This window comes from Nothoprocta perdicaria, unplaced genomic scaffold (genome assembly GCF_003342845.1).
Source record: "Nothoprocta perdicaria isolate Ctin4 unplaced genomic scaffold, notPer1 scaffold_43, whole genome shotgun sequence".
Lineage (NCBI taxonomy): Eukaryota > Metazoa > Chordata > Aves > Tinamiformes > Tinamidae > Nothoprocta > Nothoprocta perdicaria.
Genome location: NW_020455677.1, coordinates 1,927,027 through 1,947,635, shown reverse-complemented (window position 1 = coordinate 1,947,635; position 20,609 = coordinate 1,927,027). Strand labels below are relative to the sequence as shown.

The following is a 20,609-nucleotide window of genomic DNA, read 5'->3' as shown; positions in this document are numbered from 1 at the left end:
AAAAAAAAAAAAAAAAAAAAAAAAAAAAAAAAAAAAAAAAAAAAAAAAAAAGTGAGGGAATGTTTTCCTACATGTACTACCAAAATAGACATTATTAATAAAACCAAAAATGATTCCTTCCTGTGAATTGCTAAAAGCTTATATTCAAGTTTTTTCCACCTTATTTGAGAATTTGAATATGTGCATATGCGTAAAGGCTCATTATCTGTTTAATAAATAGCAATGGTGAGAACTGAAAACTTTATTGCCCTGTACATAAGGGTTTTGGAGAAATTCTGTTGGCTCTTTGACTAGTTGGGAGCTTTGTCACTGATGTTAGTGGGTTATCCTCTCCCTATATCTTCAGTTCTTTACACTGGAGATCTTCTGAAGAGCTAGTCTCATTTCGTGGCTGAAGTTCATTAGATATCGCTGGACGTTGGTGTTGAACAGGAGGAAAAAATACATATACTTGGATGGCTCTTCTGGCTTTTGAAGAGCATCTTGTCTCCTTATCTACTGCAGACGGTGCTGTAAACACTCCTTTAACTACTTCCAGAGCTTGCTTCCCCAGGCACAACATTTGGCCATGCCATCTGATTGCAACAGAAACGGGGGAAAACAGRCGCAGAGGGGCCCTTTGTTGCCTCCCTTAGACTCTGCTATCGTGCAGGCGGTGTTTACAGAATGCCACGCTTAACGCTGCCCAGATGCTCTATCTGTGGGAAACCTAGATGCCACGCGGGGACCTGCAGTGTTTTCCAAACTCGGAGCTCTTATCCGAGGTGTAGCCTGTTTGTGCAAGCCAGGGGTCTTTCCCAGAGGCCGGCTGTGCTGTCAGTTGGCCCTGACAGGCGATAGCACTGCTGAAGATGTTGAAATTTGTGTCGTTCGGGCCACTTGCAGCTTTTCAGCAGACATTTCAGAACAAAGTGTGGTGGTTTTATTGGACTCTTTTGTACCTAAGAACGGTTTTTAATGAAGGAATACAGTAGAAAATACCGCCTTCCTCTAAGTAGAGTCATATTTTATGAAGGTACTTGCAAAACAGATGGATATTGCAAGGGCTGTATGATTTCCAGAAGCCAAAGTATAAAAAGTAATTTACTTGTGTTTTGCTTTGATCATGGCTGCATTATCTGGTATACTTTTTTCTCCATTTTACTATTTCATACACATACTGGTGGTTACTAAAATCTGTCATAATCAATTTTTCAATGATACGTGTGTTTCTGAGAAATTGAAATAACTTTCTGGGGGTGCTCTTAAGAAATACACAAAGTTGCTCTTAAGAAATACACAAAGTAAGATTTTTCTTGTGACAAATTTTGCAGTGCATGGATCACAGAGATATAGTCAGTAATCCTAAAAATTAAAAAGACAAACACTTTTAGTTATTTGAGGGAAAAATATAAAATTAAACAGCATAGAGTCATTATAGAATCACATCGATGATATTTTCCTGAGAAGAATTTATATATTTTGTAAAATAAACACTTTGGAAATGGTCACATTCCAGCAAGCACAGATCTGGAATGTAAAAATAATAATTTGTAGCACCTCCATTCATTTCCTACAAACTGTAAAAGGCACAGAAAGCTCTAGTCTTAGACAGCTTTTAAAAATCATGTATCTGCTCATACTTTTTTCAATATGCGTTTGAATTTCATGATCCATTCTTGGAAACTCTTTTTTTCACCTCAGTGGGAGTTCATTGGAGTTATAACTTTTTAAGAAAGTTTTTATTTTCCTACAAACTCATGTTTGGCTTCCTATGTGTTTTGACCTCCTTACACAAGGGGCTGCTGTGCACAATACAGAAATGACTCCGTTACCTGAGGTATGAGGGTGCTTTTCAAAGCCTGAATAGATGTTTCTTCCTTTAAGGGCTGGAGGTAGAGTTCTTTTAACTACTTCATAGCCGCATTCCACGACCTATTTAAACCTCCCTGTCTAAAGTCTGGCTGACAATGAACTCTATTTTCAGCTAAAATTCCCTCCTCCCTGCCTTTTTACCCCCTCCCTTCACCCCACACTGTTTCTGCTGCTGGTCCACTTGTGATAAAGACCAAAAGTGTTGTTTGGCTGACATGCACAAGGAGTTGTTTATCAAAAGGAGGCTATTCTAGGAGGATATGCTCTTTAAACAGAACAATGGGGATTTTGAAGATAACCAAATCAGTACTACATAGGTGTTAGATCTGTTTTAAATTGGCTCTGTGTTGGAAAGGAGGAGGGGGCCCAGGCTATTTGGCTTTGAATCCCTGGCTTGCAAGTGCGAAATGGTTAAGTCCAAACTAGCTGCCAACTGTGCTTTTTGCTGGAGCTCATGTGTGTAGTGAGCAGCAGCGAGCTCCTCCTGCTCACGTAGCACTTGGACAACAGAGCACCCAGCCTGTGAGGGGGGAAAACGGAGAAGAAAATCCAATTTTGATTTATGATCCACCTATGCCTTGTTGCTTCCCCTTGGATTCACCCTTGGTGCTGGCTAGCTTGATCTGCTGCCCTAAAAGCAGATTCAGAGTCATCTTTTACCAGCAAGATCTGGGTTTAGACGGCTGCCGCTCTCCTAGTATTTGTGAATTGCTTTCTAGACAGGTAGGGAAGTAGCAATAGCTGAGGAACCTCCTGCAAATGTGAATTCTGGCCAGAAGATGAGCAGATGTGTGCAATGCGAGTTTGTTTGTCCATCACCTCTGCAGACAGAGAATCTCGGGCAGGAGAAAGGTGCCTCTCAAGGGAGAAGGAGGAATGTTACATTTCCTTCAAGCCACACCRTTACAGAGCTCCTTTTCTGTTATTGACCTGTCTGTGGATTTTCCATAATGAATTTTATTTCTTCAAATGTTTTCTCATTTACCTGTGTTGCTTTGGAGCTAAAGCTTAATCCCCATCAACAGGTCTGACCAAAAATGCTCCTCTCAGTTGTAGATTCCTTTGTGGTACAGTAATCTCATTTAAAATCTGTTTCTAAAATTAGGAAAGGGAAGTTTCACTATAAAGAAAGAAGTACAAACTTTTTAAAAGCTAACAGACGGTATTTCTGCCTGTCTTCATGCATATATAATTAGTAAGAAATTCTCTCTCTGCATGAAAAGACGCAGAAAACTTTTTTTTCGCTCTAGTGGTGGTCACTTTTGAGTGGTTTATTTAAGGTCACACAGTGAATTGCTCATGAAAGGAGGATGATTCTCTCTGCCAGGCATCTGTTTAAAACTCACCTAAATAACCCTTGGATATTAGCAGGTTGGACAAAGAGATCACGTGGATGTGCCTGCTTATCTTGAAATATCTGCTTTGACTGATTGGTCCCTCATATTCAGCTAGTAGAGCTCTCCTGGCTCCCAAATTCAGGAACAATCTATCTGAAGCAGTAGAGATTCCCAGGCTTTGGCAGGCTTTTTTGCCCCTCTCTCTCCTTCCTCACTCACCGCTCCATACACTGGGAAGCTTCAACTCTTCCGAGCATGGAAAGAACAACAGAGTGACTGATGCCTAACACCACTGGCACAGTTTGGCACCATCACCTGAAGTCTGGATTTATTTTCTTAAAGATTCCTGCTAAGTAAACCCTATGGAAAAACTAACCCTTAACAGCTATTGCTGTTGTGACTGTCACCTCCTAGCACCAAGTGTGATGATGTGGAGACTAGGAGGGGCAGTTGTCTTGTTTGTGCTAGAGCAACCCTTGCTGCCTTGTTGTTTATTTATTATCCTGAAGTGATGCCTCTTTCAAAGCACAAGCAGGTAGRAAGAGTGACCATATGGTGGTTGAAATGCACACAGGGAGCTACTTTATGTAGATTTAAAAAAAAAAAAAAAAAAGCTTTGGAGAATGTTTATTGCAGTAGGTTTTGCCAGAGGAGACCCTAGCAAGAGCGATAAATARTGAACCTTTTCCTGGGCTTGCATGGAGTAATTGCATTGCATGCAGATGAAGTTACATCCCCGTCAGAGGTGACAGACCCATAGTTTACTGTGGTGAGCAGTCGTGGTGCAAATACATGCTGTGCTCTACTGTGCACTGTTTGAAATTTGCAGACTTTGCAGACTTATGTTGCCTAGGATTTAATCAAAATAGATCAGAAACCAAAAATATCCTGTAACCCAAACAAATTCCTAAGTGGAACTGGGCTCTAATTAGCACGTCAGAGTACAGATTTAGGGGCCTGCTGTTTGCCCATATGTTTGAAAATGCTGGGTTTTTTTTTTTCCTTCCTTCCTGTTTTTTTTTTTTTTTTTTTTTTTTTTATCTAATATACTTGACTGAATCACGTGGATTCAGCTATCCTAGAATAAGGGCTGTGCTTGGCTATCACAGTAACTCCCACACATTGATGGAGGTGGTGCAAGCCATTTTTTTATGACAATGTAGAGGGGGAGAGAAACCCTCCTTAAGAGGAAATACATTTCCATCCTGGAAATGCCACGCAGTTTAATGGAGGAAGCAATTATACCTCCCAGTGCTGCTGGAGGCCAGCGAGCTGTTTTGTGGGTACCCGCACTTCAAAGTTTGCAGTCTCTGAACTCCTGCCCGAYTGATTTCTCCCGCTTGAACTCTGGACTGGGCCTTCTCATTGGGTGTTTGCTTTAACCACAGCACTGAATGGAGCCTTTGGAGACTATCGCAATGTAAATAAATACATGTGTGTTTGTTTCTAACCTCCAAAAAAAAAAAAGGAAAAAGTGTGTGTCAAAGGAGGAGGGGGAAGCTGCTAAGCATTCGTTTGCATTCCTTTGAGATGCAGGAGGTACAGGAAGCAACTGGTTTAGGGGAGGGATCGCAAAGTCATTCCATAGGGGTATAACAAAAGGGAAACTCATGGAGCGGTTGAATGCTGTTAGATTAGATTAGTGCAGATTTATTTAGCAAGTTGTGTTAGCTTTGCTATTAATCATATAGAGGCACTTTTAGAGCTTACAAAAAAAGAAAAAAGAAAAAAGTTCTATGACTTGGAGTGAGGCTTTTCTTTTTTCATTGCGCGTAGTGAGAAATTGCAAAATTGCAAACTTGTCTTTGTTTTGGATGGGGGCTAGACTATTCTGGAGCTAGAAAATGAAAGGTACCGGTAACGTGCTTCAGGYATATTAAAGTAGTCTGCTGCTGTGATTTTTGTTCATCTTGTACAGTAGTGATTTTTTTTCCTTTATAGATATAAGTTAAAATATGGTGAAAAATGCTGACTAGACCAAGTTTTGTGTTYCAGCAAGAGAGAGACTGCAAATAGAAAGAACAAATGAATTCACAGTTGGCTGGAGCTAATTTTGTGTAGTTACTAGCTTACGTCACTGTTTTCTCTGCCAGTTAGCTGTTTGAAAGTAAAATAAGAGGCACAGCGTGGCCTGAAACCGAGGGAAAGGTTGGAGTTTCAGAGAAACAGCCTCTTCACACCATTGCCAAATCACCTCTCATTTCTATGGCATTTGTTGGCACAAAACAGGGCTCCAGCCTGATGTCTGCAAACAATTCCCTGCAGTACTGGCCCTTTTCCTTCAAAGCTTATGCTTGCTGAAAATGTTTTCTCAAAAATCTCTGTATCTAAGAAATCCAGCATAAGCAATGTCCCCAGGGCTTCTGAGAAATGGATAAAAGGGCCCCAGGCTCCAGCCTCCCTGACGTCTCCTCCTCTCTAGTGTCCAGCATTCCCTGGACAAGGCTAGATAGAAATTGCCRCCTTGCAAGTAGGTTGCTTGTTGCCAGTGGGAGCTTTCTACAGTGCTGCCTTCTTGGGCTAGGCAATCCCTACTCCATACCCTTGTCTCTCTCCCCCTACTGTCTTCTGCTTTTTTTTAAATTTTTTTTCCACTTTCTCCTCACCTAGCTATTTTCTTCTCTTTGAGGGCTAAAGAGATGCACAATTCCATCTTGTTTACTGGCTTTGTTAATCCAGCTGTGAAAATGAGAGMTGCTTCTATTTCGTTGCTCCCTTGTAATGCCACTAAAGCCATCATTGGCCTCATCTGAAGAACTGAGATAGCTGGTCATTGGAGCTTGGTCCAACCTCCAGCCTCCTGCTGGCCTCCCTATCTGCCAGGCCTCTCTCTTTATCCTGCACCTTTAGTAGATAAAACAGATTATGGACCCTTCATTTCTCAATCAAAACAGATCTTTATTACGGGAAAGGGACCTGTATGATCAGCAAATAAACGCTTGCCACTGTCTTATTTTATTAGCATATTCTTTTCCTCTAGGTCACTGGCCTGCCTGTTCACCTGGGGCTACCRTTCTGCTTTATCTCTGTTGGTTTCTAAACCATAATCATGTTTTAATTTGAACTATGAATTGCTACAAAGCCTGTGTATGGACTAGTACTTACACATAAGCTAAGCTGAAAGGATGGATCTCTATTTTGCATTATTTTCCTACTTTGCTTAGTCAGTTTGCACTTGAGAAAGAATGTCATGTCTGCTTTCTGATTTTGCTATTTCCCTTTTTTTTGGATAAAATATTTAATAAAAAGTTACAGTAAGTGAAAGCTACAGGCATAAGTGTGGGTTCAGGAAACTTCACTGGCCGTAAAATACTGCAGGTCAGATTTGGTGGCCTTCGTGTTTAAAAGTATTTTCAAATCTTCCTCAATTCTTAACTGAAATATAGTTCCCAAGTATTATTATTATTTTTTACTTGATTTAACTACTTACTATAAACAAGCTGAAGAAAAAAAAAATCCTCTTGCTCAATTTTTACTTTCTTGATAGTTATGATGATGTGATCTTATATGGTCTTTGGTCATCCCCAGAGTATATCACTGTAGAAACTATGCATGGTAAGGAGCCAGTGGACTCTTTGTCCTTGTATTAATTTTTTTTTGTTTAAGAGCAGACAAAGGCAGCTTTCAAGTTTTCTTCATGTATTTTAAGTTATTTTAAAAATGAAAGAAAGAGAAAATGAGATGAATACTCTGCCCCCTTGTAGTCATCTTTACATATGTGGTAGGGCACTTGGAAACGGTGAGTAATCTTTACCTTCACAGCTCTGCAAGCTGGAGTGTTTCAGGTGAGAAATGGAGTGTTTTGCTGACATAGGGTCCTATCTACTGCCGTGGGTTTCTCTCTGCGATGCCAGGAGATCTGGTGCCGAGGTCACACAGAGGGAAATTAATTTGGTGCCGCCTCGTTTTCAGTCCCCACTTACCCTTATCGAATGGCTGTGCCCTGCCACACGAGCTGGCAGGGACCTGCCGTCTCTCCCTGCTATTCCTGTCGCAGGCCGCTGCGGAGGGCCGGCCCGCTGCGAGCGCCGCTCCAGCCAGAGGTGTCGAGCTGCCTCTCTTCCTCCCTCACACTCGCGCCATTTCTGAGTTGTTTAAACAAGATAATCCCCAAAACGTAACAGGGTGGCTTTGGACTTTCTGTGTGTGAGATGCCGGGGCCAAGCGTGTGGCGTGSGGCTGTTGAGAGCTGCCAGCTGGGTGCCTCCGGTGGAGATGAGCAGCGATGGTGACCTGGCCTTAAGGGCGGGAGGCAGCTGCCCACAAAAGAGACCTGGGTGGGTGCCAGCTCCTGCTTTCCTCTGCCCAGCTCTACCTGCCCGGGCATTTTCCCTAGCTACAGGGAAGTGCTTGGAGACACGGGTGTAACTGAGGGCAAAAGCTGCAAGACATTATGAAGCACGCGGATACTTTCCATCCTGCATGGCAGGAGTTTGGTCTCGATTAGTCTTGTGCACGCTCGCATGTGAGATCTCTCATCTTGATGTCTGCAAGGCGGTTCCTCCATTCCCGCCGTCATCTCTCGTGTCCTTCTGAACYGTTATCTCTGAACCTTATCTTCTGAACTGTCGTCTCTGGTGTCTTTCTGAATCCAGCTCTCCCGATGGGCTCGCCTGTGCGGGGGGGTAGTGTACAAGGACATGTGAGATGGTTACGTGAGGGCTAAGTGGAGCTGTGTCAGTGTAAACCCTCATGCCGAGGATGAAGGGTGGTGAAAGCCACAGTAGAAGTTCCCTCTTAGATCAGTGCAACGCACCGATACCMGGACTTTGTGGTATTGCAGCTACGTAAGTGTGGTTCAACCATGGTRAAAGAAACCCTTTTCAGATATCACAACTCATTCTCCTTTTGAAAGTTCCCCCTTGTTTCACTGTTCCCCACCTCCCAGCCTTAAGCTTCTCTTATCACATTTCAGACTAAATATAATAAATCTTGTCCTCATTTTTAAATCTTCACTTTTCTGGCACATACTTTTCACACTGTGAGGACTATGGTACTCCTTTTGTACCATTTTCTTGCTCTCAAGTTTGGTGCTTTCCTCAATCACACCACACCTTCTTTCACTATTAGCTATTTTACGTCAATTTGACAGTGTGTGCACTAAAAACTTGACTGTAACTGTCTGCTGTTTTCTCCATGGTTACTTATGAGCAAATCTATTGTAAATATTTGCACCTCCTCTTTGAATGCCAAACAGAGCTTGGTTGCTTTTTGAGCCAATTCTCTGCAAGCTTAACATGAGAAGAAAGGGAGAAAAAAAAAAAAAAAAAAAAAAAAAAAGACCTAATTGGAGAGAGAACTTTTTCCTTTGTGCTTTTACTGTTTCAAGAATTCATATAGTAGCTATGCTGCTTGGGATATTGGAACATTGCCTGGGTCATGTAGAGTTACCCAAAACCATTCTGCTTCTGGGTTTGGAAAAGGTTAAACTTAAGAGACAGCAGTTGAAACTATTAAAAAAAAATTAGAAGAAAAAAAAAGTTTAAAGCCTGCATGCACCTGGATAAGCTTTAGAGGACTTTCTTAGCACTTAGTTCAGCAAGTGCTCTTCAATGGTTATGCTAGTGACCTTTTTTTTTTTTATGAGAATGCATGTTGATTCATGGCAAGCCAGAACATTGTTATAAACCTCTTGACTATTCTGCTTGTTAGGGCTTTGAAATGCAATGAAAAGGTAGATTTATCTGATACTAACAGATGAAACAGTTACCAGCCTTAGCTTTCTTCCCTTCTCTTTTTCTAAGAGGTTCCTGCCAGAGTAAGCTGAAATTGGAGGTGGTTTAAGTTAATGCTGCAGCCTGTAGACTGCACTTGCCTGGGAGTTTATCCATGCCACAATCAGCTGATCCTGCTGTGGGATGGTGACCTCTGGCAGAGACTCAGGACAGGCAGCTGCTGCAGCTCTCGCTGCTAAACCTGCTTATGGCCCTGTGTGGGTGTTGTTAATGCCATTATTAGTTTAACTGTAGGGCTATTAGAAATCTTTTTTGGTGTGCTTTATACAATAAAACACAAGAAATAGAAACAGARGTACAATTAAGTGTGCTACTTAGGAGCTGGTTCCCAATTATTATTTCTTTTTATTAGTGAGAGCCTAAAATGAAAAGTAACCGGAAGCCTATTTAGCATTAAACTTTGCTGTTGCATAAAAAGACATTTAACACTATGAAATGCCTGGAGCCCACCTTTAAAAGTCTGGTGCCATGTGGGTATAGAGTGTTTTCAGGAATATAGGAAAAGGGGGAATTTTTCATTAGCTTAGCCTTCCAGTTTTCGTCCAAATAGCAGGTGGTCTTAGTTTTCTTGACTTTGGTACTTGAGAATAAGCAGCCAGATATGCTCTGGGAGCCATTTGCTGGGGGAGTCTATSAGAAAAATGGGATTCCAAAAGTTTTTTCTACTTTAATAAAGGGAAGATAAAGCTTTTAATGATGATAGCTATATGGAAGAGCAACCCCTTTGCTTCTCCTTTTCCCCCCGTTTTCCTGTTTATAAACACAATAGAGAAGAACCAAATAGTTGCTTCAAAGGCTACTGCAGGGATCATGCTGATATTAGGTGCTGGTCTTGTTAAATGACGTGCCCTCATTTCAATATGCCCAAACCCTGGAGTTCCTAAGGAAAGACAAGTGTGTTGTGCGAGTTGGCTCCTGTGCCCAGGCCCACTAGCGAGTCTCTGAGTAATGGCTCTCTYGGGAAAGCTGAGGGCACTTGGCAGAGGGAAGGATCTTGTCCATACTGGAGATGGTGACAGAATTGGCAATGAGGAGGTGACTAGTTATTCTGTAAGGTCTGGTCTGGGGCCAGTTTTCATTTTCGTCTTGTTCTCTTTCTGTTTTTCTTTCTCTCTCACTTTTGTTATTTATACCAATGAGCAAATGTTGCTTATTTTTAGCAGCCTTTTCATTTTCCGAAGGCGCTGATCCTTGGTATTGGAATGCCTGCAGCCCTCCCCAGGGCACCATCCCATCTCCAAGAGCAGACAAAAGCAAACTTTAGTGTAGGCAGCAGCTGATTTGCTTCCAAGTAAATAGGTGTGTACAATATAACATGTAAAAGGTGCCCAAGCATAMTGTACATTAGCACTGCGGCATCTTAGCAGATGGCTTTGGGCTGCTGGTGAGAAATTTGTCGTCTATTTCCATAGAGCAAACAGGCTTGCAATTTGCTTATTTTAGAGCATATAAAATTAACATTTTTTTCTTTTAAAAAGCAAGCTCACCCAAATACACGCACCCATATCCACAAGCAGAGCAGAAGAAAAGTCTCTCTGGGAGTGCAGTTTCATTTCTGCAGTTGGATGGCTTAGTGCATAGAAATGAGAATGATAGCAACATGGGGCTGGCACCAAATATCCTACCTGTTCTTCTTTCTCTCTTCTACGTCTTGTATCACCACATTATTGCAGAGATGCTAACATGGGGGCTATAGAGACCTGAAGGAAGCCTTTATGCAAAGACTTCTGTCCCACTCGTGACTTCCACCATGGGGTGGATATGCAGGGAACCCTTGTCTCACACATCAGCAGCATCTTCCACCTTCCACTGAATGTCATAGGCAAAGGTAGCCTGTGTCTATTTTTTCACTTTAGGAGGGAAATAAATAACATGAGGTGCTGTCCTCCTTCTGAAGTGCTATAGGCTAGAAATGAAATGAGCGGTTTTATTCAGCATTATCAGTTGCAGGCATGTTTGAGACAACAAAGTTTATCTTTTTCTAACCTTATTCAAAGTTTATCCAAAAGAACTTCAGAACTAGGCTGAGTAGTTACATACTCAAATTCAAAGGAGATGCAGACTTTTAGGTCTTGCCCAGAGTAAGTCCTATCTTACTATGAAATTTCCCATGGCTTTTTCACTAGGCTGGAGCTGTCTTAAACTCAGGTGAGAGAAATTTGCAGGCACAAAGAGACCTGCATCAACTACTGTCTAATCTGCATCAACAGTGAGTTACTCCTAGACACTAATGTTTTTATCATAGTCAATGRGGTGGGTTCTGGCTTATGCCTATTGCAGTTCTGGCTGGAGAGAAACCAGGTGAGGAGGTTATCCCATGCCCTCAGCAAGTTGTCATTAAGATCCCTTTTAGCTTACAGGCACGGCTGCACAAGTGGCACTTAATTCTGGCTGTAGGATCTGGCTTAGCATAAGCCCTTTCTGCAGACTTTTTCTTCCCCATTTTCAAGCCTGAATCATTTTGACAGAGTTAGATACTCTCAGTTATGAGTACCTTTGGTAAAAGTTTATATTAATTCATAACTGACATCTCACCATCTGTATGGAAAGAACTTTTATATATATATATATGTGCATGCACACACACATATCTATACATATGCTATATATATACACTTCTCTATGCATGCATACACATACATCACACACCTACATTCATATGTATGCATGCATAAATAATAGGATCATTTAGAACACTCCTGAAGCATAAAGATGGAAGTGAACTTGGGCAGAAAAGCCATTATGTCTCTGGGGAAAACTTTTATGGAGAAGWTTGAAAGTTCTTTTCCTTGTAATAATTCAGGGCTCACAAAAGACTTTAGGTGTGTGGAAATCCATGTCTTGTTTATACAGTTCTAGCACGAGTAATGGTTATTTAAACAGGGCAGTTTGTAAACAGATGATGGTGGGAGAAGTAACTGTGACCACCATGCAGTAGAAAAGTCAGAAATAGGAAGGTTCCTGTCCTGGATCCTGAGTGTTGGGGTTTTCATTGAATAAAAGTTGAAGCTGAATTTGCAGAAGTTATAACGACACACAAATCTTGTGTTTAATCATCTTCTAAAGTTCCCAGAATGGCCACAGAGTATGGGCCAGCAGAACTCACAGAGTATGAAAAAAAAAGAGCTAAGGAGGCTCAAGGAAGACAGATCTGCAGCTGTTTTCAACAGCTTTCTTGAAGGAGGTCTTATTTCACTGCCTATAAAACTGCTGCATGTCACTGTTTCAAGCAGCTGTGTCTCAGCTACTCTTATATGTTCATGGCTGGAGCTATCATTAAAACTCTGGGCAGCACCTGGGAAAATATTATTATTCAGCAAGGCATTAACATCTATRTTTCTGCCACAGTTTTGTGCTGGGCACATTTCTGCTGAAATATGAGGCTGTCCATGGCCTAGAAAGCTCATTTTCTATATGGAGACTCTCAGCTTTGAAAGAGTAAATAGGCAAAGGTCGATGAACTTTCTTCACCCAATGTGAGCTGGCTAGACTATCTCGGGATAATCTTAACAGATGTGAGACTGCAATAAGAGTGGAGAAATCTGACAGAGCCACAGAAAATTACATTAAAAAAAAGGAGTTTTATCARTCCCCTGTCAGTAGTCAGGTTCAGAGAAAGACTTCAGGAGACAAATGTAAGAATTAATTTTAACATCTCTTACTATTTTTACCACTGAATTATTGTATACCATTATATAAAACTTTCACTCCAATGTTTAATCCAGACCTTGTACATTGCTGTGCTGTATGCCAGAATCTGTTAGTGTTGCACCAGTAGCAGAGCTTACAAGGGACGTGCCTCAGTGGAACAGAGTGGGGCAACAATGCTGAGGCAAAACGTCAGTAGATGAGATGAAGTTTGTCATTCAGAATATGAATCTGGAGAAGACTGCCATGATATCCTGAAAGCAGAGAGGGTGGAAAGGAGGCTATAAGAATGCAAAATGTTCTAAGGTACAACACTGCAAAAAGTAAGTGGCTAATGTAAAGCTGTGCTGCAAAGGAGGAGGCTACCCTCTAGCATCTGACTTTAAAAAAGGCCTGAAAAGTGTCTGTCTTTGCTCAGTGGATCCTTTTTTTCTTTTTGTTCCCGTGTCTATTTACAGCTTTTGCAAAGCAGAAAATGTTTACTGCAGGAAAATGTTCCTCAAGCCTAGTGAAATGGTGACATCAGGAGGGGTAAGTGCATATAAATGCAGGAATGAAGTGGCATAGTCACTGAGCAAAAGTGGTGCATTGCCAACATCCATCCACTAGTGTGTGGTAACTAATGCTCTTTGTGTTAAGAGGCCCATGTAGAGATTTGGGTAGAAACTTAGGGTCAAAATTGCAAGTTGTTGAACCGCAGGCTCAGTATCATTGCTTGTGTAGCAAGTTTCACAGCACTTGCTACAAGATACCTTTTGGTCCTAGTAAGGACCAAAAGCAGTTAGATGAGATGTACTACAAATTTTTAAATAAGTGCCATCTTCTCTTAATGTTATTGGCTATTTAATATTTCACATAAAATGAATATTGTGAATACTTGAAAATTTAACTCTTTGCAGCTGATGCAGTTCAGTTTGCAACTGAACAATATGCCACACTGATCATTTAATCATGATTTAAAGGCATTGAGGGAAATATGAAACATTTAGTTGTTTCAACAATAAAACCGAAGAGGCTATCTCCCAATTTTTTAAGTATTTCTCAGGTAAGAAAGAGGCAGGGACTTGTTTGTTCTTAGGAATAGCTTTTGGAAAAACATCTTTCCTAGTAACTCCCTTTCAATCTATGCAATACCCCAAAGCAGGGCAAAAGTTGGAAAAAAAATAAAAAATAAAATCACGACTCACTTTTACGGCGTTAGTGTGACGCCAAGAACCCATAGCCCTTTGAAGGAGTGGCTGGCCCCACGGAGGCTCGGAGCAGCGCGGGGCGGGATGCACGCGGCCTGCGTGAAGCGCGGCGGCCGCTCTGCGCCCAGTGGGTGCGCGCCCGCCGCGGCCGCACCGCGTGACCCTCCCGCCCCGGGCAGTGGTGGCCGCATGGCTCCTCCGGCGTCTCTGCTGTTCCCTATCTTCCGCAGCCATGTGCGGGCTGATAGGGGCCTTGGACACACCACACCCCCGCGGCCGCGCCGGCCGCCACGCGGGCCCCTCTCRTGCAGGCCCGCTTTAAAGCAACTGATAAGCTCTATCTCCTTTAACTTGGCCTTTGGAAGGCGCTTGTGGAAATTTCTGCAGAGAGGTGACATCAGTTGTTGTCACAGCTGCTGCGCAAGGCTGCGCCTGTTCAATATCTGGCAGGGGTGTGTGTATGTGTGTGTGTGTGTGTGCGGGTCTATTGTTAATAGATGGTGTTTAAATCAAAAATGGGTTGTGCTAAGTAGGCTAGTAGGCTTGGTGGCTCAGGAAAGGTGAGTTATCATCAAAAATGCAACAATGAAGCGTGTAAATTCGATAAAATGACAAAAAGGCTGACTTTGGAGAGCTGACGTTGCGTTTGAAACAAGCCTTCTCCCAGGGGAATTCCAAGTGTTAGTATGTGGGACATACTCCAGCTGCTAGCTGTTCAGACTTAAAATAAACTAGGCAGAATCCCACATTCAGACGCTACCGACTTGGGCAAGGAGCTGTTACAAACTTCTCGTCTCTCTCCTCCCTCCGTTTTGGTCAGCGTGTTTTTGGAAGAGCATTTACATGTTAGTGCTTCACACGGCTTGACGTTGCTCCTCTGAAGTGACAGGCTTCAGAGCACATCACTGAAGTGAGACCTTCTCGGTGTGACTAGGGATTTATCAGCGAGTCAGCTTTTTATAGGTTGAAGCACTGTCCCAGCAAGAACGGAATTAGAAAGGCTTAGAAATGCGAATAATATTTCTATCCTCAGCGACAACATTTCTACCAACACTATTTAAGTAATTTAGAAATTTGCAGAGTGATTTCATTAATGAAAGAATATTCTCCKTATTAAGTTGAACTGAAGAAACTTTTTCTTCTCTTTCTTAAAGAGAACCACATTTCACTTTTTTTTTTTTAAAACGTACTGAAGAGGAAATAATTGAATGTGTCTGAAACATTACAGCAGAGTTTCAGGAAAGATGTCCGGGGGATGCAAGATTGTCTGACAGCTGGAGTAAGAATAACTTTGGGAGGTCTGAAAAAAGATGACAATACTATTTGCTTTGTCTTGTGGTTTAAGATAGACTTTTTTTTTTTTTTAGATTTTAATAACCCTCTGACTATAATTTATTTCTAAGCTACTGAGATATTTGGGAGGGGTGGGAAACAAGCAACTTAATGCAATCTATGCAAATAATGTCTAAATTTTTTTTAACATTTTCCTATGTGAAACTTCATTCATGAAGACTACACAGTTTTTCTATAATAAAACCTGTTGAGCAACATAGTGCACAACATTTAGGAATTTAATGCTGTTATTACTGTCAAAGCATGGATATCAAGCTATGTCAGTCAGCCTGAAGAGTGTGCAAGTGATTGACATAACCCACTCTGCTGCTTCCATATGCACACACATTCAGACTTCACACGTGCACACACATTCTTACTCAAACCAACAGGCTTATCCGGAATATATAAGGGTGAACTCTGCCACGCTATGGTTAATCGCATACAGCACTAGGGATATTTTCTGAAGAGATCCTGAATGCTGCGACAGAAGCATTTGTCACTCAAACTATTTATAATTGTAGGAGTTTGGAGGGCAGACAAATGTTTATTTTTTACATGCAATGGCAGTTCCTTCTCTGTGCAGAAGAATTGCCGGTGTTGTGCCTGTACGGACACGCCGTGCTGCTCCGGAGCATTCTCTTTTCAGGAATGCCGTATTTGCACCCCAGCCACACTGCTGCTCACCTGCTAGCTTCTTCAGTGTAGGAAATGACCTTGTAACGCAGTGGTGTTCAGCTTCTTGTCTACTTGACCTCCAAGTTCTCAGGACCATTCGAAGAAGTCAGTGCAGAATAACTCCGGGAATGTAAACCTGTTGCCCAGAGACTTCATTTCTCCACATTTTGCCTCCATTATAGAAGTTTTAAGGACTTCTCAGCTTAAAAGAAGAAAAGGCTATACCCCTCCGCTCTACTGTTAACCACAGATTTTTATCTTTCAGATGATGTGCAAAGGTATAAGTCCAATCTTACTTTGAGAAATAAGAAAAAGATTGTTATGGCTAGTTTAATTTTCTAACCATTTTCTAAAGACCATAAGCCAAGACTCTAAGACCAAGCCAAGTGGTTTTGAGGATTTTTTGACTAAGCCTCCATACAATTTATCCTTCCCYGCTATTCCTTCTTGTATATATGTTGGATTATTCTTAACTCTGTCTTCTTGGGAATCCTGAGCAAGGCATAGACCCTACGCCTTCAGCAGGCACGCAAGGAATGTTATGAGGGTAGCAAGCTTCCCATTTCCCTGATCACTCTGAGGATTTATGTACCAGTATAATGAGAATGAAGGATGAGCTGCTATTCCGTGACAGAGACCTTATAGTCTGTCTGAGCAGAAGAGGTTGTAGAAATTGATAACCTTTGTGCTGCAGTTTTTGTTTTGAAGAGGTAGAAAGAGGAGAAAACAGTTATTGGTAGATGCAAAACAGAGGGACAAGCTGAAAGGTATTAGACAAGTTCTGGCAGTAAAGCTAAAAATCTGAGATATTTATACAGTTGGGAAGATAGATTGGATTGTTAAATTGGATCATGTTTGTTTTGGAGTTTGGCACTCAATGTTGACATTTATGGAGCAAGGAGATGATCTTGCTGAGGATTTCCATCTCATATTTCTTAGGGCTCTGTAAGTCAATGTGCTGTGTTAAATCTTTGGTCTGCGTGCAAGCCATGTGCAACTGGAGGGGCAGCTTTCAAACTCTCAAACTGAGAAGTCTCTAGATCACTCAGAACTTGTCTGGAGACAAGGCGTGTTAAAGTATATTTTTGCAGTTCAAGAGCAAGATAAGATGTCCATAGGCAGAATCATTATTACTACTGTATAAGTTATTCTCTTCAACACCTTTCTCATATCATATCAAGTTAATGACTCTTTKGTGCGTCTGGTATTTATCCAGAGTCCCTGTTGTAAAGTCAACGTTGCTCAAGATGTCCCAGTTTGCATTAGTTGATGCTGTAGCACGTAAAGCTGTTTTGTTTTGACAAATTTCATAAAGGTATGTAAACAGAAGCTCTACTTTTAAGGATCTTCCTAAAAGAAACAAAGTAAAGATTAAGCATTTAATTTTCAAATTTACTAACTGCTGAAAAACTGAAACTTAATCTAAATGCACCAATAGACTTTTGAGATGAAATTGCTTTTAAAACTTCCTCCCTTCTTCCAACCTCCATATCCTATGTATTAAGTTAACAGAGCCTGATTGTTTTTGCTTCTATATATCTAAACTGTAGCCATCTTTGAGAGAAGCTCAAGTATTTTGTCTACTGGAACAAGATTAATACCAGAAGAAATCCCTGTCTTCTCTGGTATTTATCATTTCATTTCACATATCCACTGTCCTAGTAATTTTGATTGTCTCAGATTTAAATGCCCCAGGAGCACGATGTTATAAGTTTTTGAGGCTGTTTTAAAATTTCACTGTGCATTTATTTTTTTTAATTGCACTCGGTGAGTTGCTTCCATTTGGAGTGTCCAGGTTTTTAACGTTATTATTTTTGCAGTGTGATGGAGAACCGAAACCCAGGACTTAAGGGCCTAGGTCCTATTCAGGAGTTACCCATGTGCAAATATGCTATTTTCAAACATATAGGAAAGAATTGTGTGCTCTTCCACACCTGTGCAAGATGAGTGGAAATCACTGGGTTCAATCTTTTTCAAAAACGAGTGCCATAAACCACATGGAATGGCATGAAGCATGTATATTTTCTGCTTGAAAGGCATCAACTTAACGTTTTTATGTATATCTGTGATCTGGGGTGCTGAGATCCTGAGGGCAAGGGAAAGGGCTGGCTGAGAAGGGGAGAGGAAGCAGAGGGACGACCAGCCCGATTCTCATGGCCGGTAGGATAAGAGGAGAAAGAAAAGAAAAAACAACTGCTCTCCTAGGAGCTCTGTCCTTCCTAGATGTGTTTCGAAATGATTTCATGCAGCCCTGAAGTTGTAATGGAAAAACCTCGCGCGATTACAACTTAATATGCTGTACTCTATACTTATGGCTGYGTTGGCTCGAGTTAACAGTACCTGGAGAGTTCGACGGCTTGCAAGATGTGTGCATAAGCCAAAGCATGCCTTTTATCGGGATGGGTTAGGAATATCCAGTGCTTCCCTACAGGCATGTCGCCACCTGTACCTGAATTAACTAACAAATACATTGCCAGATTATTGTAGCGTGGTTTATACCGGCATTTTTTTCTTCATTGGTTGAATTCGTTTATTTATTTATCCTACCGTCAAGAGGAAACCATGAGCACTTACAAAAGCAGGGTTAGACGGCAAGGGTGGGTTGAAAAAGATATTTGGGTTCTTTGGCTGGCACCCGAAAGGAGCCCGTGGGCTCAGCTGTGCTCCGGAGCTGAGCATGCCTGCGCTGACACCGTCATCGGAACTAGCATCGCTGTGCTCTCCCCAGGCTCGTTAACAGGGCTGCCTCAGCATAGCTAATTAGCCCCATTCCTGCAGCGTCCTCAGGGGCAGGGCTAATGAGCGTGGGTGCTTTGCTGCACAGGCAGAGCTGTGTTGCCGCTGGGACGCGAGCTTGCATCCCCGCACGGCAGCGCGACGTGCCCTGCGGACCAGCCGGTTTCCTCAGAGCCACCTCAGGATCTCTGAGAGCCTTTTGCTGTGGAGACTTGCYCTGTGAGCTAATGAGACCCCAAAAGTTTACCCAGGGAGAAGGATAGTAACTCGGGATATGGGCCAGAAGGTAACATTTTATGAGACAGCTGTTCTTGAGTGACTCCACCGTTCATTTGCATTTACTTTACCTCTGCATCTACTTGTTAACTTTGGATTAAAGACAGTATTAAAAATAAGCACCATCCGTGGTGAAACAAAAAATAGGCCTCTATTAAGGTTTACGAAGCCTGAACCTGCTTCCTTGCAGCTAGCTGGTTTTCTTATTAGTCTTAGATTCTCAGCTAAATTTATAGTTACTAAAATGTAGTAATGAACTAATGAACTGAAACATTTTAAAGGCTATTTCCTCATTGCTGTGGTCAAATAATAATGGTAATGAATGATACTTTATGATTTTACAGACCCTGCTGTCTCTGATCTTCCAGTGCTTTGCGAGCATGAGTAAGTGCAGACTCACATGAGTCCTGTGATGAGGCAATGCTGCTATTCCCATATTACAAGTTGTGAATCTGAGATGTAAAGACCTGCCTAGAGTCACTTACCTTTATTATAAAGAACATCTCTCCTCTCTAGTTTAACTTATTCTTGCACCGTGCTCCTCAGAATTTTCCTGTACTTATTTTTATAAATACTTTGTATTTTTTTTTTATTATCAGCACTGTTTAGCTCACTGAACTAAGATGATTGCAAACTCATTTGAGCTGGGCTGATCTGAAAATGTTGCATTGCACTGTGTAAGAGCTGCAGAAAGGTGGCTTACTGTTCACAAAGGGGCTGTATGCTGCAGAGAGCTGATAAATAAAAGATCCACTGTGTCTGTGTGACTCCTGCCTTTAGCAGCAGCAGCAGGTTGCACTGATACCTTTCTTGATAGCTCAGCCTTGCACAAAAAATGGTGCCCTGTGTGGCTGCAAATTCCAGCTCATCTGCAGGGAGTCCTCAAGGGCTCAGCATCTCCTGAGCTCATCCACGGTGAGCTTGGTGGGAAGCACTTCCCACTGAATGGAAAAGGCCTGTCCTGAACGGCCTGATAGGCCCCTTACTCTCACCTCGCTGTGTCCTCAGTGCTCTAGCAGCCCCACAGATAGACAACACACAGCTATCCAGTTTTCTCCCTTTCCCAAAGGGGAGCCTATGGCTACACCTGCACCGTATCTGAAGTGATCTTGGGCTTGGTCTGAAGCCAGCAGGGCTTGCCAGGTCATTCCTGCACTGAGTTCAGGGGGGTCTATGAGTTCTTCCTTATTCTGCAGTTTATGGTGACTGCCCTGTATGAAGGTGCCCAAAGCATCTTGCCCACCTGTTTAGCTGGCAGGGCAGCCTGCAGACATGGTAGCGAGTTGCTCAGGCAAGAGGAGGCAAAAGCTGCTGAAGTCCCTGTGCAGAGAGAGCTTTCAGGGCACTGATTGCACAGCCACCCCAGAGCCAGCCCCGAATGCATATTGCCAGGTAAAAAATATCTCCTTTTTCCAAGGATATTGGAAATATCCTTGGAAATATATCCTTTCATCCAAATATATCCTTTCATCCAAGGATGAGTCATGCCTAAAATACAGAGTTAGAAGTAGCCTCTGTTTCTACTCCACACAAAAAGGAGCATTTTGTGAGCAATGCTGAGCCTTTGTACCCTGTCTGCAGTGATGCAGGCGGGAGATGGGTCTCTTGCAGCCAAATTGCTCAGTGCCTGGTTCTACATCCACCTGCTGAAGGCAGCACCCGACCAGACCATGTAGTGGTGTGGAAGGAACCCGCGCTCCCAACTTCACCATTTCTGTAAGCTGTAGTTAGACATGACAGGTGGGTGAGACCTCCTGGTTAGAGATTTTTAGAAGGCCTCCTCACGCACGTGACTTTTGATTTTAACAAAGGTGGTGTACAGT

The 20,609-nt window shown here is 42.2% G+C and overlaps 1 long non-coding RNA gene across 1 annotated transcript; it reads right to left on the bottom strand.

The window, feature by feature from the left end:
* Positions 1-12,653: 12,653 nt before the first annotated feature.
* Positions 12,654-13,805, bottom strand: LOC112953212. Its single transcript, XR_003250540.1, has 2 exons — positions 13,762-13,805; positions 12,654-12,828 (listed from the first exon to the last, which is right to left on the bottom strand). It is a non-coding gene; the product is annotated as an uncharacterized LOC112953212 (long non-coding RNA).
* Positions 13,806-20,609: the final 6,804 nt, after the last annotated feature.